Source organism: Anomaloglossus baeobatrachus, chromosome 4 (genome assembly GCF_048569485.1).
Source record: "Anomaloglossus baeobatrachus isolate aAnoBae1 chromosome 4, aAnoBae1.hap1, whole genome shotgun sequence".
Lineage (NCBI taxonomy): Eukaryota > Metazoa > Chordata > Amphibia > Anura > Aromobatidae > Anomaloglossus > Anomaloglossus baeobatrachus.
In genome coordinates this window covers 63,356,369-63,372,199 of record NC_134356.1, presented here as the reverse complement: position 1 = coordinate 63,372,199, position 15,831 = coordinate 63,356,369, and positions in this window count along the sequence as shown.

Here is a 15,831-nt window from a genome sequence, read left to right as displayed (position 1 = left end):
TTCAGAGTTAATTGCAGCCCTTAGAGTCCCTTGTCCAATTACTTTTGGTCCCTTTAAAAAGAGGAGGCTATGCTTCCTAAACCCTTTCTCCGATTTGGATGTGAAAACTCTCATATTGCAGCTGAGAGTGTGCACTTTCAGCCCATATTATATATATAATTGTATTTCTGAACATGTTTTTGTTAACAGCTAAAATAACAAAACTTGTGTCACTGTCCAAATATTTCTGGACCTAACTGTATATATACTTCCACACACAGCTCATTCCTTATGTATACTTCCACACACAGCCACGCATAAAATATACTTCCACACACAGCCAGGCCTCATATATACTTCCACACTCACAGCCAGGCCTCATATATACTTCCACACTCACAGCCAGGCCTCATATATACTTCCACACACAGCCGGAGCTCACATATACTTTCACACTTACAGCCAGGCCTCATATATATTTCCACACACAGCCAGGCCTCATATATACTTCCACACTCACAGCCAGGCCTCATATATACTTCCAAACACAGCCAGGCCTCAAATATACTTCCACACTCACAGCCAGGCCTCATATATACTTCCACACTCACAGCCAGGGCTCATATATACTTCCACAAACAGCCAGGCCTCACATATAATTTCACACAGCCAGGCCTCATATATACTTTCACACACAGCCAGGCCTCATATATACTTTCACACACAGCCAGGCATCATATATACTTCCACACTTACAGCCAGGCCTCATATATACTTCCACACCAGCCAGGCCTCATACATACTTCCACACGCAGCCAGGCCTCATATATACTTTCACACGCAGCCAGGCATCACATATACTTCGACACACAGCCAGGCATCATATATACTTCCACACACAGCCAGGCCTCATATATACTTCCACACACAGCCAGGCATCATATATACTTCCACACATAGCCAGGCATCATATATACTTCCACACTTACAGCCAGGCCTCATATATACTTTCACACACAGCCAGGCCTCATATATACTTTCACACACAGTCAGGCCTCATATATACTTTCACACACAGCCAGGCTTCATATATACTTTCACACACAGCCAGGCCTTATATATACTTTCAAACACAGCCAGGCCTCATATACACTTTCACACACAGCCAGGCCTCATATACACTTTCACACACAGCCAGGCCTCATATATACTTTCACACACAGCCAAGCCTCATATATACTTTCACACACAGCCAAGCCTCATATATACTTTCACACACAGCCAGGCCTCATATATACTTTCACACACAGCCAGGCCTCATATATACTTTCACACACAGCCAGGCCTCATATATACTTTCACACACAGCCAGGCCTCATATATACTTTCACACACAGCCAGGCCTCATATATACTTTCACACACAGCCAAGCATCACATATACTTCCACACACAGCCAGGCATCATATATACTACCAAACACAGCCAGGCATCATATATACTTACACACACAGCCAGGCATCATATACGCTTACACAGACAGCCAGGCCTCAAATATACTTGCACACACAGCCAGGCATCATATATACTTCCACACATAGCCAAGCATCATATATATTTACACACACACACAGCCAGACCTCATATATACTTCCACACACAGCCAGGCCTCATATATACTTCCATACACAGCCAGACGTCATATATACTTCAATACACATAGCCAGATGTCATATACACTTCTACACTCACAGACAGCCATCATACATTTCCACACACAGCCATTCATCATATATACTTCCACACCCAGCCAGACATCATATATACTTCCACACAGAACCAGATATCATATATACTTCCACACAGCCAGGCATCATATATACTTCCACACACAGCCAAGCCTCATATATACTTCCACACACAGCCAGGCCTCATATATACTTCCACACACAGCCAGGCATCATATATACTTCCACACACAGCCAGGCCTCATATATACTTCCACACACAGCCAGGCATCATGTATACTTCCACACATAACCAGGCATCATATATACTTCCACACACAGCCAAGCATCATATATACTACCAAACACAGCCAGGCATCATATATACTTACACACACAGCCAGGCATCATATATACTTACACACACAGCCAGGCATCATATATACTTACACAGACATCCAGGCCTTAAATATACTTGCACACACAGCCAGGCCTCAAATATACTTACATAGACAGCCATGCCTCATATATACTTCCCCACACTGCCAGGCATCATATATACTTCCACACTCACAGCCAGGCATCATATATACTTCTACACACAGCCAAGCCTCATATATACTTCTACACACAGCCATTCCTCATGTATACTTCACACACAGCCAAGCATTATATATACTTACACACACATCCAGGCATCATATATACTTCCACACACATCCAGGCATCATATATACTTCCATACACAGCCAGGCCTTATATATACTTCCACACACACCCAGGCCTCATATATACTTCCATACACAGCCAGGCCTCATATATACTTCCACACACACCCAGGCATCATATATACTTCCACACACACCCAGGCCTCATATATACTTCCACACGCAGCCAGGCATCATATATATTTCCACACACAGCCAGGCCTCATATACTTGCACACACATCCAGGCATCATATATACTTCCACACACAGCCAGGCCTCATATATACTTCCATACACAGCCAGGCATCATATATACTTCCATACACAGCCAGGCATCATATATACTTCCACAAACACCCAAGTCTCATCTATACTTCCACACACAGTCAGGCATCATATATACTTCCACAAACACCCAAGCCTCATATATACTTCCACACACACCTAGGCATCATATATACTTCCACACACACCCAGGCCTCATATATACTTCCACACGCAGCCAGGCATCATATATATTTCCACACATACCCAGGCCTCATATACTTCCACACACATCCAGGCATCATATATACTTCCACACACATCCAGGCATCATATATACTTCCACACACAGCCATGCCTCATATATACTTCCATACACAGCCAGGCATCATATATACTTCCACAAACACCCAAGTCTCATCTATACTTCAGTGACTATGTAAGGGGAATACATGGAATAGCAGAAACTGCTGTGTGAATACTGACTTGAAAAATCCAATAGCTATATGTAAAGTGAAAATGTGAAAAATGGAATCTGCATTACTGCCATGAACATATGAATCAAGAGAAATTTAGCTACTGAATTGATCAATGCAATAGAGCCCCAACACTACGCCAAAGTATTTCTCTACGTTGGGGTCCCTAGCTTGTGTGTGTCCTCTCATGCAGTTAAAAAACTTACCGTGTATGGGAAGCTCAGACCCAGGCTATATATGCGTATGATATGGATGTTCATGGCAGTAATGCAGATTCCATTTTTCACATTTTCACTTTACATATAGCTATTGGATTTTTCAAGTCAGTATTCACACAGCAGTTTCTGCTATTCCATGTATTCCCCTTACAAAGTCACTGGTGTGCATACCTTATCTCCCCATAGTGATGTTTTTTTAGGTTTTTGCACCCAGTTCAGACTTAGAATGGTGTTCCAAACGTTATTCCTTATTCATCTATACTTCCACACACAGTCAGGCATCATATATACTTCCACAAACACCCAAGCCTCATATATACTTCCATACACAGCCAGGCATCATATATACTTCCCCACATAGCCAGGCATCATATATACTTACACACACAGCCAGACATCATATATACTTCCACACACAGCCAAGCCTCATATATACTTCTACACACAGCCATTCCTCATGTATACTTCATACACAGCCAAGCATTATATATACTTACACAGACAGCCAGGCATCATATATACTTCCACACACATCCAGGCATCATATATACTTCCACACACATCCAGGCATCATATATACTTCCACACACAACTAGGCATCATATATGCTTCAATACTCACAGCCAGGCATCATATATACTTCCACACACAGCCATTCATCATGTATACTTCACACACAGCCAGGCCTCATATATATTTCCACACATAGCCAGGCATCATATATATATATATACACACACAGACAGGCATCATATATACTTCCACAAACACCCAAGCCTCATCTATACTTCCACACACAGCCAGGCATCATATATACTTCCACACACAGCCAAGCCTCATATATACTTCCACACACAGCCAGGCCTCATATATACTTCCACACACAGCCAGGCATCATATATACTTCCACACTCAGCCAGGCCTCATATATACTTCCACACACAGCCAGGCCTCATGTATACTTCCACACATAACCAGGCATCATATATACTTCCACACACAGCCAAGCATCATATATACTACCAAACACAGCCAGGCATCATATATACTTCCCCACACTGCCAGGCATCATATATACTTCCACACTCACAGCCAGGCATCATATATACTTCCACACAAAGCCAAGCCTCATATATACTTCTACACACAGCCATTCCTCATGTATACTTCACACACAGCCAAGCATTATATATACTTACACACACATCCAGGCATCATATATACTTCCACACACATCCAGGCATCATATATACTTCCACACACAACTAGGCATCATATATGCTTCAATACTCACAGCCAGGCATCATATATACTTCCACACACAGCCATTCATCATGTATACTTCACACACAGCCAGGCCTCATATATATTTCCACACATAGCCAGGCATCATATATATATATATACACACACAGACAGGCATCATATATACTTCCACAAACACCCAAGCCTCATCTATACTTCCACACACAGCCAGGCATCATATATACTTCCACACACAGCCAAGCCTCAAATATACTTCCACACACAGCCAGGCCTCATATATACTTCCACACACAGCCAGGCATCATATATACTTCCACACTCAGCCAGGCCTCATATATACTTCCACACACAGACAGGCCTCATGTATACTTCCACACATAACCAGGCATCATATATACTTCCACACACAGCCAAGCATCATATATACTACCAAACACAGCCAGGCATCATATATACTTCCCCACACTGCCAGGCATCATATATACTTCCACACTCACAGCCAGGCATCATATATACTTCCACACAAAGCCAAGCCTCATATATACTTCTACACACAGCCATTCCTCATGTATACTTCACACACAGCCAAGCATTATATATACTTACACACACATCCAGGCATCATATATACTTCCACACACATCCAGGCATCATATATACTTCCACACACAGCCAGGCCTCATATATACTTCCACACACACCCAGGCCTCATATATACTTCCATACACAGCCAGGCCTCATATATACTTCCACACACATCCAGGCATCATATATACTTCCACACACAGCCAGGCCTCATATATACTTCCATACACAGCCAGGCATCATATATACTTCCACACATAGCCAGGCATCATTTATACTTCCACACACAGCCAGGCCTCAAATATACTTCCACACACAGCCAGGCATCATATATACTTCCATTCACAGCCAGGCATCATATATACTTCCACAAACACCCAAGTCTCATCTATACTTCCACACACAGTCAGGCATCATATATACTTCCACAAACACCCAAGCCTCATATATACTTCCACACACACCCAGGCATCATATATACTTCCACACACACCTAGGCCTCATATATACTTCCACACGCAGCCAGGCATCATATATATTTCCACACACACCCAGGCCTCATATACTTCCACACACATCCAGGCATCATATATACTTCCACACACATCCAGGCATCATATATACTTCCACACACAGCCATGCCTCATATATACTTCCATACACAGCCAGGCATCATATATACTTCCACAAACACCCAAGTCTCATCTATACTTCCACACACAGTGAGGCATCATATATACTTCCACAAACACCCAAGCCTCATATATACTTCCATACACAGCCAGGCATCATATATACTTCCCCACATAGCCAGGCATCATATATACTTACACACACAGCCAGACATCATATATACTTACACACACAGCCAAGCCTCATATATACTTCTACACACAGCCATTCCTCATGTATACTTCACACACAGCCAAGCATTATATATACTTACACAGACAGCCAGGCATCATATATACTTCCACACACATCCAGGCATCATATATATTTCCACACACATCCAGGCATCATATATACTTCCACACACATCCAGGCCTCATATATACTTCCATACAAAGCCAGGCATCATATATGCTTCCACACACAGCCATTCATCATGTATACTTCACACACAGCCAGGCATCATATATATTTCCACACATAGCCAGGCATCATATATATATACACACACACAGTCAGGCATCATATATACTTCCACAAACACCCAAGCCTCATCTATACTTCCACACACAGCCAGGCATCATATATACTTCCACACACAGCCAGGCCTCATATATACTTCCACACACACCCAGGCCTCATATATACTTCCATACACAGCCAGGCCTCATATATACTTCCACACACATCCAGGCCTCATATATACTTCCACACACATCCAGGCATCATATATACTTCCACACAAAGCCAGGCCTCATATATACTTCCACACACATCCAGGCATCATATATACTTCCACACACAGCCAGGCCTCATATATACTTCCACACACACAGCCAGGCCTCATATATACTTCCATACACAGCCAGGCATCATATATACTTCCACACACAACTAGGCATCATATATGCTTCAACACTCACAGCCAGGCATCATATATACTTCCACACACAGCCATTCATCATGTATACTTCACACACAGCCAGGCATCATATATATTTCCACACATAGCCAGGCATCATATATATATATATACACACACAGTCAGGCCTCATATATACTTTCACATTCAACCATGCATCATATATATACTTCCACACACAGTCAGGCATCATATATACTTCCACAAACACCCAAGCCTCATCTATACTTCCACACACAGCCAGGCATCATATATACTTCCACAAACACCCAAGCCTTATCCAAACTTCCACAAACAGCCAGGCATCATATATACTTCCACAAACACCCAAGCCTCATCTATACTTCCACACACAGTCAGGCATCATATATACTTTCACACACAGCCAGGCATCACATATACTTCCACACACAGCCAGGCATCATATATACTTCCACACACAGCCAGGCATCATATATACTTACTTCCACACATAGCCAGGCATCATATATACTTCCACACACAGCCAGGCCTCATATATACTTCCACACGCAGCCAGGCATCATATATAATTCCACACACACCCAGGCATCATATATACTTCCACACACACCCAAGCCTCATCTGTACCTCCACACACACAGTCAGGCCTCATATATACTTCCACACACAGCCAGGCCTCTTATATACTTCCACACACAGCCAGGCCTCATATATACTTCCACACGCAGCCAGGCATCATATATACTTCCACAAACACCCAAGCCTCATCTATACTTCCACACACAGTCAGGCCTCATATATACTTCCACAAATACCCAAGCCTCATCTATACTTCCACACACAGCCAGGCATCATATATACTTCCACACACAGCCAGGCATCATATATAATTCCACACACAGCCAGGCATCATATATACTTCCACACACACCCAGGCATCATATATACTTCCACACACACCCAGGCATCATATATACTTCCACACACACCCAGGCATCATATATACTTCCACACACACCCAGGCCTCATATATACTTCCACACGCAGCCAGGCATCATATATATTTCCACACACACCCAGGCCTCATATACTTCCACACACATCCAGGCATCATATATACTTCCACACACATCCAGGCATCATATATACTTCCACACACAGCCAGGCCTCATATATACTTCCATACACAGCCAGGCATCATATATACTTCCACAAACACCCAAGTCTCATCTATACTTCCACACACAGTCAGGCATCATATATACTTCCACAAACACCCAAGCCTCATATATACTTCCACACACAGCCAGGCATCATATATACTTCCCCACATAGCCAGGCATCATATATACTTACACACACAGCCAGACATCATATATACTTCCACACACAGCCAAGCCTCATATATACTTCTACACACAGCCATTCCTCATGTATACTTCACACACAGCCAAGCATTATATATACTTACACAGACAGCCAGGCATCATATATACTTCCACACACATCCAGGCATCATATATACTTCCACACACATCCAGGCCTCATATATACTTCCATACACAGCCAGGCATCATATATACTTCCACACACAACTAGGCATCATATATGCTTCAATACTCACAGCCAGGCATCATATATACTTCCACACACAGCCATTCATCATGTAAACTTCACACACAGCCAGGCATCATATAAATTTCCACACATAGCCAGGCATTATATATATATACACACACAGTCAGGCATTATATATACTTCCACAAACACCCAAGCCTCATCTGTACCTCCACACACACAGTCAGGCCTCATATATACTTCCACACACAGCCAGGCCTCATATATACTTCCACACACAGCCAGACGTCAGATATACTTCCACACGCAGCCAGGCATCATATATACTTCCACAAACACCCAAGCCTCATCTATACTTCCACACACAGTCAGGCATCATATATACTTTCACACACAGTCAGGCATCACATATACTTCCACACACAGCCAGGCATCATATATACTTCCACACACAGCCAGGCATCATATATACTTCCACACACACCCAAGCCTCATCTGTACCTCCACACACACATCCAGGCATCATATATACTTCCACACACAGCCAGGCCTCATATATACTTCCACACACAGCCAGATGTCAGATATACTTCCACACGCAGCCAGGCATCATATATACTTCCACAAACACCCAAGCCTCATCTATACTTCCACACACAGTCAGGCCTCATATATACTTCCACAAATACCCAAGCCTCATCTATACTTCCACACACAGCCAGGCATCATATATACTTCCACACACAGCCAAGCATCATAAATAATTCCACACACAGCCAGGCATCATATATACTTCCACACACAGCCAGGCCTCATATATACTTCCACACACACCCAGTCATCATATATACTTCCACACACACCCAGGCATCATATATACTTCCACACACACCCAGGCATCATATATACTTCCACACACACCCAGGCCTCATATATACTTCCACACGCAGCCAGGCATCATATATATTTCCACACACAGCCAGGCCTCATATACTTCCACACACATCCAGGCATCATATATACTTCCACACACAGCCAGGCCTCATATATACTTCCATACACAGCAAGGCATCATATATACTTCCACACATAGCCAGGCATCATTTATACTTCCACACACAGCCAGGCCTCAAATTTACTTCCACACACAGCCAGGCCTCATATATACTTCCATACACAGCAAGGCATCATATATACTTCCACACATAGCCAGGCATCATTTATACTTCCACACACAGCCAGGCCTCAAATTTACTTCCACACACAGCCAGGCATCAAATATACTTCCACACACAGTCAGGCATCATATATACTTCCACAAACACCCAAGCCTCATATATACTTCCACACACACCCAGGCATCATATATACTTCCACACACACCCAGGCCTCATATATACTTCCACACGCAGCCAGGCATCATATATATTTCCACACACACCCAGGCCTCATATACTTCCACACACATCCAGGCCTCATATATACTTCCACACACATCCAGGCATCATATATACTTCCACACACAGCCATGCCTCATATATACTTCCATACTCAGCCAGGCATCATATATACTTCCACACACACCCAGGCATCATATATACTTCCACACACACCCAGGCATCATATATACTTCCACACACACCCAGGCCTCATCTATACTTCCACACACACCCAGGCATCATATATACTTCCACACACACCCAGGCATCATATATACTTCCACACACACCCGGGCATCATATATACTTCCACAAACACCCAAGTCTCATCTATACTTCCACACACAGCCAGGCATCATATATACTTCCACAAACACCCAAGCCTCATATATACTTCCATACACAGCCAGGCATCATATATACTTCCCCACATAGCCAGGCATCATATATACTTACACACACAGCCAGACATCATATATACTTCCACACACAGCCAAGCCTCATATATACGTCTACACACAGCCATTCCTCATGTATACTTCACACACAGCCAAGCATTATATATACTTCCACACACATCCAGGCATCATATATACTTCCACACACATCCAGGCCTCATATATACTTCCATACACAGCCAGGCATCATATATACTTCCACACACAACTAGGCATCATATATGCTTCAATACTCACAGCCAGGCATCATATATACTTCCACACACAGCCATTCATCATGTATACTTCACACACAGCCAGGCATCATATATATTTCCACACATAGCCAGGCATCATATATATATATATACACACACAGTCAGGCCTCATATATACTTTCACATACAACCAAGCATCATATATATACTTCCACACACAGTCAGGCATCATATATACTTCCACAAACACCCAAGCCTCATCTATACTTCCACACACAGCCAGGCATCATATATACTTCCACAAACACCCAAGCCTCATCTATACTTCCACACACAGTCAGGCATCATATATACTTTCACACACAGCCAGGCATCACATATACTTCCACACACAGCCAGGCATCATATATACTTCCACACACACCCAGGCATCATATATACTTCCACACACACCCGGGCATCATATATACTTCCACAAACACCCAAGTCTCATTTATACTTCCACACACAGTCAGGCATCATATATACTTCCACAAACACCCAAGCCTCATATATACTTCCATACACAGCCAGGCATCATATATACTTCCCCACATTGCCAGGCATCATATATACTTACACACACAGCCAGACATCATATATACTTCCACACACAGCCAAGCCTCATATATACTTCTACACACAGCCATTCCTCATGTATACTTCACACACAGCCAAGCATTATATATACTTCCACAGACAGCCAGGCATCAAATATACTTCCACACACATCCAGGCATCATATATACTTCCACACACAGCCAGGCCTCATATATACTTCCACACACACCCAGGCCTCATATATACTTCCATACACAGCCAGGCATCATATATACTTCCACACACATCCAGGCATCATATATACTTCCACACACATCCAGGCCTCATATATACTTCCATACACAGCCAGGCATCATATATACTTCCACACACAACTAGGCATCATATATGCTTCAATACTCACAGCCAGGCATCATATATACTTCCACACACAGCCATTCATCATGTATACTTCACACACAGCCAGGCATCATATATATTTCCACACATAGCCAGGCATCATATATATATATATATACACACAGAGTCAGGCCTCATATATACTTTCACATACAACCAAGCATCATATATATACTTCCACACACAGTCAGGCATCATATATACTGCCACAAACACCCAAGCCTCATCTATACTTCCACACACAGCCAGGCATCATATATACTTCCACAAACACCCAAGCCTCATCTATACTTCCACACACAGTCAGGCATCATATATACTTCCACACACAGCCAGGCATCACATATACTTCCACAAACACCCAAGCCTCATCTATACTTCCACACACAGTCAGGCATCATATATACTTTCACACACAGCCAGGCATCACATATACTTCCACACACAGCCAGGCATCATATATACTTCCACACACAGCCAGGCCTCATATATACTTCCACACGCAGCCAGGCATCATATATACTTACACACACAGCCAGGCATCATATATACTTCCACACACACCCAAGCCTCATCTGTACCTCCACACACACAGTCAGGCCTCATATATACTTCCACACACAGCCAGGCCTCATATATACTTCCACACACAGCCAGGCGTCATATATACTTCCACAAACACCCAAGCCTCATCTATACTTCCACACACAGTCAGGCCTCATATATACTTCCACAAATAGCCAAGCCTCATCTATACTTCCACACACAGCCAGGCCTCATATATACTTCCACACACAGCCAGGCATCATATATAATTCCACACACACACAGGCATCATATATACTTCCACACACACCCAGGCATCATATATACTTCCACACACACCCAGGCATCATATATACTTCCACACACACCCAGGCATCATATATACTTCCACACACACCCAGGCCTCATACTTCCACACGCAGCCAGGCATCATATATATTTCCACACACAGCCAGGCCTCATATACTTCCACACACATCCAGGCATCATATATACTTCCACACACAGCCAGGCCTCATATATACTTCCATACACAGCCAGGCATCATATATACTTCCATACACAGCCAGGCATCATATATACTTCCACAAACACCCAAGTCTCATCTATACTTCCACACACAGTCAGGCATCATATATACTTCCACAACCACCCAAGCCTCATATATACTTCCACACAGCCAGGCATCATATATACTTCCCCACATAGCCAGGCATCATATATACTTACACACACAGCCAGGCATCATATATACTTCCACACACAGCCAGGCCTCATATATACTTCCACACACAGCCAGGCCTCATATATACTTCCACACACAGCCAGGGATCATATGGTTAGGGCCAGGTGGACGGGCAGACCCAGGAGGTGGATCCACTGGGCCGAACTCCTTGATGATGGTAAGGGGTCCGGTGGCTGGAGCACTACAGGTAGCAGAACAGTCCGTGTACAAGAGGAGAATGCAGAAGTCCCTGGGACCACGGAGTCACTGATGGTAGTCCGGGTGACGGAGCTCAGGTTCGGAGGCCAAGATGTTGTCAGGCGGAGTCCGGAATCGATGGAACGAGCAGACGGGTCACCGCAGGGATCAGAGATGGAACGGACTGTCAGGATGGCAGATGGGCAGCGTTCGGGGTTCGGGATCTGGTGGAACCGGGTGGCGAAGCAGGATCGGCTCTAGAAGAGAGAGAGGTGAGTATCTCACAGAAACACAAGGAGACCTGACTCCTAGCTTGGGAAACACGAAGAACAGGCCCCGCCCACTTGGACATTAAACCTCTTTATACCCTGTACCTGCGTGTTCAATTTCCTGTTAATGGACGCTGGCCCTTTAAGAGAGGGTCAGTGACCGCGCGCGCGCGCGCCCTAATGCGCATGCGCGCGGCCCGGGTGCCAGAAGCCAGAGGAGGGAGCGGTGAGGAGGACGCAGGAGAGCCGGGCTGGGGCTGGGTTGCCATCGGACGCCGGGAGCGGGGACCGGGCTGCCTGGGGACCGCAGGCGAGGGGGCAGGAAGGCTGTGGAGCAGGGGACCAGGAAGCCTGGCACGGGAGCGGCGGAGCGCGGCAGGGGAGCCGGTGAGTGTGACAGGGGACCCGGGGAGCGTGACAGGGGACCCGGGGAGCGTGACAGGGGACCCGGGGAGCGTGACAGTACCCCCCCCCACGCCCCCCTCCCCGCAACCGGGACAGGAAGGCACGGATCAAAGGAGTACCCACATTCTCCCGGGGTTCCCAGGACCTATCCTCAGGACCATAGCCAGCCCAGTCCACCAGGAAGAACTGTCGGCCCCGTACAGTTTTCATGGCCACGATATCCCTTACCGCATAGATGTCGTCATCGGCAATAGGAGGAGGAGCCGAACTGGCAGCAGCGGAGAAGGGACCAAGGACAACCGGCTTGAGCAGGGAGACGTGGAAGGAGTTGGGTATCCTCATCGTGGCCGGGAGCTGCAGCTTGTAGGAGACCTCATTTATTCTGCAGAGGACTTTAAACGGCCCGATGTAGCGAGGTCCCAGCTTGTAGGATGGTAGCTTCAATCGGACGTACTTGGAAGCAAGCCAGACGAGATCTCCTGGAGAGAAACACGGAGGGTCCAGACGCCTCTTGTCTGCGTGTCTCTTCATCCGCAGGGAAGCACGTCCAAAGGACGCCTTGACAGAGTCCCAAATCGTCGCAAAGTCACAAGCTACAGCATCAGCAGCAGGGACATCCGAGGAAGAGGATACAGGCAATGGGACGGAAGGCTGAAGTCCGTAAACTACATGGAAGGGAGAGCTGGAGGAGGACTCACTGACGTGGTGGTTATGGGAGAATTCAGCCCAAGGAAGAAGCGTGGACCAGTCATCATGATGGGCGTTGACGTAGTGACGTAAGAAGGAGGTCAAGATCTGATTGACCCGTTCCACTTGGCCGTTCGACTGAGGATGGTAGGCTGAAGAAAAGTCCAGAGTCACTCCCAGATGTTTGCAGAGAGCCCTCCAGAAGCGGGAGGTGAACTGAGTTCCTCTGTCGGACACAATGTGAGATGGAAAGCCATGCAAGCGGAAGATGTGTTGTATATAGGCGTCAGCGAGTTCCTGGGCAGAGGGCAGTCCAGCCATAGGGACGAAATGAGCCATTTTAGAGAACCGATCCACCACGACCCATATGACTGTGTGTCCGGAGGACAGGGGCAAGTCCGTAATAAAGTCCATCGCAATGTGTTGCCACGGGACTGAGGGTATAGGCAGAGGCAGAAGACGGCCATATGGCAGGTGTTTGGGCGTTTTATTCCTGGCACAAGAGGAGCAGGCTGAGACAAAAGAAGCGACATCCGTCCGAAGGGATGGCCACCAGTAATGACGTACAATCGTACTCCATGTTCTCTTCTGACCAGCATGACCGGCTATTTTTGAGGCATGGCCCCAGTGTAACACTTTTTTCCTGTCAGTCTCAGAGACATAGGTCTTCCCGGGCGGTATCTGGGCCAGGGTGACAGGAGCCACCGGAATGATCTTACTAGGGCAGATGATGGGCTGGGATGTCTCCTCCTCCTGCTCCATGGGCATGAAAGACCTGGACAAGGCATCTGCGCGTACATTCTTGTCCGCGGGTCGGAAATGGAGCTGGAAATCAAATCTGGCAAAGAACAAGGACCACCTGGCTTGCCGTGGGTTCAGTCGCTGAGCAGACCGCAGGTATTCCAGGTTCTTGTGGTCCGTGTAAATAATAACGGGGTACACTGCTCCTTCCAGAAGGTAGCGCCATTCTTCCAGAGCCAGTTTGACTGCCAATAGTTCTCGGTCACCGATGGTGTAGTTGCGTTCAGGCGCTGAGAAGCTCTTGGAGAAAAAACCGCAAGTCACCATCTTCCCGGTGGAGGACTTCTGCATGAGCACTGCTACAGCTCCCGAGGAGGAGGCATCCACCTCCAAGGTGAACTGTCGGTTTAGCTCCGGACGGTGGAGCACAGGAGAGGAGGCAAATGCCCGCTTCAGAGAGCCAAACGCGGCGTCGGCCATCAGTCCTTTGGATTAGCCCCCTTCTTGGTCAAGGCGGAGAGAGGAGCAGTCAGAGCAGAGAAGTGAGGGATGAACTGGCGGTAATAGTTGGCGAATCCCAGAAAGCCCTGGATTGCCTTCAGACCAGAAGGGGGGGGGGCCAGTTGAGAATGGAAGAGACCTTCTTCGGATCCATCTGCAGTCCGGTATCGGAGATGACGTAACCCAGGAAGGGAAGAGAAGACTGCTCGAAGACACACTTCTCGTACTTGGCGTACAGACGATGCTCCCTCAGTCGTCGTAGTACCAGCTGCACGTTCTCTCTGTGGGTC